Genomic DNA, 2750 nt, shown 5'->3' with positions numbered 1-2750 from the left:
TTAGAAAGGTGATTCACTTCACTCCTGTGAAGTGCACCAACAAGGCAATTAACATTGCAAATATCCTCATGAAATAAATTTTGAGTATGTGGCATGTCCAAGATCATCATATCGAGTAGAGATGCCAAGTTCACTTCAAAATTTTGGAAATATTTGTTTACAAGGTTTGGAACATGGTTGGAATTCAACATAACTAATCACCCTCAAACTTATGGGTAATCAAAATGATTGAATAGGGTGTTGGGGGATATGCTAAGGATGTATGAAATGCATCATCCCAACAAGTGGTAAGAGTATCTACTCATAATAGAATTTTCCTATAATAATCGCTATAAAAAATATTTGAAAATGAGTACTTTTGAGGTATTGTATGGAAATAAATGTAATATCCCAATTAGATGGACTAATCCAGTAGACTAGATTACACTTGGACCATATATGTTTAAGTAAATGGAATAGGAAGTAGTAAAAAATAGGCAAAACCTAAAGGTAGCACATGATTGACATAAAATATATACTAATAAGAACATAAATCATAGACAATTCAAGTGGGAGAGCATGTGTACCTCAAAATAGTTAAAGAGAAGTTCCTTGATATTGAGAGCTTGTGCCAAGTTGGCTTCATGGTACTTGTGTACCATCCAAGATCCTAGAAATAGTAGCATACAAACTTGGTCTAATTCCTACATGAAAGCACATAGTGTTTTCCATGTGTCACTAATTAAGAAATATGTGCATGATACTAAAAGTAGTAATATGTGCATGATGCTAACCACATAATTGATTGGACTATAGTTTAGGTAGAAAGGATAATTCCAACTAAAACCTCAATACATCCTAGACTGGAAGGAGGCTCAACTTAGGAACTAAGACATGGTGTAGTCAAGGTGCGGTGGAAGCACTTTGGAGTGGATGACACAACATGAGAGTTGGAGGATGCCATGAAGAAGCATACTCATTTTTTTTACTATAATAGTCATCGACATTAATAGTAGAACATCGAGGAAAATGTTCCTTTAAAGGGGAAGGGATTGTGACACCCCTTTTTTAAACCCCAAGACTTTTTGTAATTTGTAATTAAGACTTATAATGCCATAAATGACTAACATGGATATCAGGACAAACTTTATTTGATGTAATATGAATTTATTTAATATATTTCCAAAAGTTGAAGAAGAGAATTGCTAACACGGATTTCAATTCATGAGAGAAAGCTATGAGGGAGAATTGAGAAGTTTCCTGTATATCCTAAATTTAATGTCATATTTTCCCTTATTTCCATACTTTAGATTTTGATAGTTGAACTACCCAATTGTGAGTTTTAACGATTTATAGTTAACGATTTTGATACGTAAATAGATTCTTACTAAATAAATAAATAAATGCAATAGCACACACACATGCACACATTTTGTTAATGAAATGCATCTTACGATTTACCTAAATCTATTTTCTATTCATGTAAGTTCAACATGATATCACAACAGGGGTCTTCCTACCCTTATTGATTGTGTGAGAGCTGAATTTTGGTGGCATTTCTCAACCTGGGAACTCCCGCTTAAGCGGTTTTGAGCGTGTGCCCATTCTTTGCACTTGAGCATCCATTTCCATGCTTAGATGACTTTTAAATTATTGCTAAGCTATCAAAGAACTCTTGTGGCTTTCTATCTTCTGCGTCCATTTGTAACTCATGGTCATTGTTCATTCTTGGTCTGCAACACTTGTATTTGTTTTTATGTGTAGATGGTCACCGTTTGTCTACATTTTTCTCATCCCTCCCCCAACCAAGGTTAGCAAGGTTGGCATGGATACATTTTCAATATCTTGGTTGAAACAAAAGAACACTCTCTAATGTACAAATATTAACAAAGAAGAAGAGATATTAGAACAATTATACGTGCTCCAATGTACAAATATTGACAAACAACAAGAGGTATCAGAATGGTTGTTCGAGTGTGTGTTATCTCTCTTATCTCTTATATTTCTACATTACATTCAATTCCCATGCTTTCACTCAATATACATAGTTTAATTACCTCGCCTCATGGGTTTAGTGTTGTCCTGGATCCACTCGGTCTGGAGGCATAACATGATTTGGAAATGGTAATATGGAGAATCAATCAATGTGGAAAAACTAGAATCAAACACATATGACCTAAGATATCTCCTCATGCAATCTCTCCTTGCTTTATTAGGAGATATTGAAAGCACCATGTTTCTTTTTCTCACTTTCTTCATTCAAAAGCAAGGAGGGGATTCAAAATATTTGTGATACAATTATCTACTTTAACCCTACCTTCCTCAACTCAATGTTAATATGAATTTGGTAGATATTTCAATGTTCATATGAATTTGGTAGATCTTTCAAGATGGCCATCTGAACCGCACTTTCCATTGCTACATTAGGCAGGATGGTGTGTTTAATGGATTTTATGGTAGAATAAGTTGTTAGATTTGTTTATGTATTTTTTTTTTCTATTATTCTATAGAAGTGTTTCTCTTTGAATTCATAGCAGGATGCCTAGCAACAAATTATGGCATTTCTAGCATCACATAGTAAAATGAGGTCAAGATATTGCCTTAATATAGATGTGAGATTCAATTGTTTCTTGACAACATTTAATACCGGGTTTTGCACTTGATATTTTTCTCAAAAAAAAGAAGGGCTTCGCTACTCAGTGAATGGTATTCTGTTTTTGGGGATTGAATGGTTTTCATGTAGTGCTTCAAAATGTGTTTTAGCCTTGATT

The sequence above is a fragment of the Pinus tabuliformis genome, chromosome 4_2 (assembly GCF_031772625.1).
Source record: "Pinus tabuliformis cultivar Carrire ecotype Pingquan chromosome 4_2, CPIR1, whole genome shotgun sequence".
Lineage (NCBI taxonomy): Eukaryota > Viridiplantae > Streptophyta > Pinopsida > Pinales > Pinaceae > Pinus > Pinus tabuliformis.
This window is presented reverse-complemented; position numbering follows the sequence as displayed.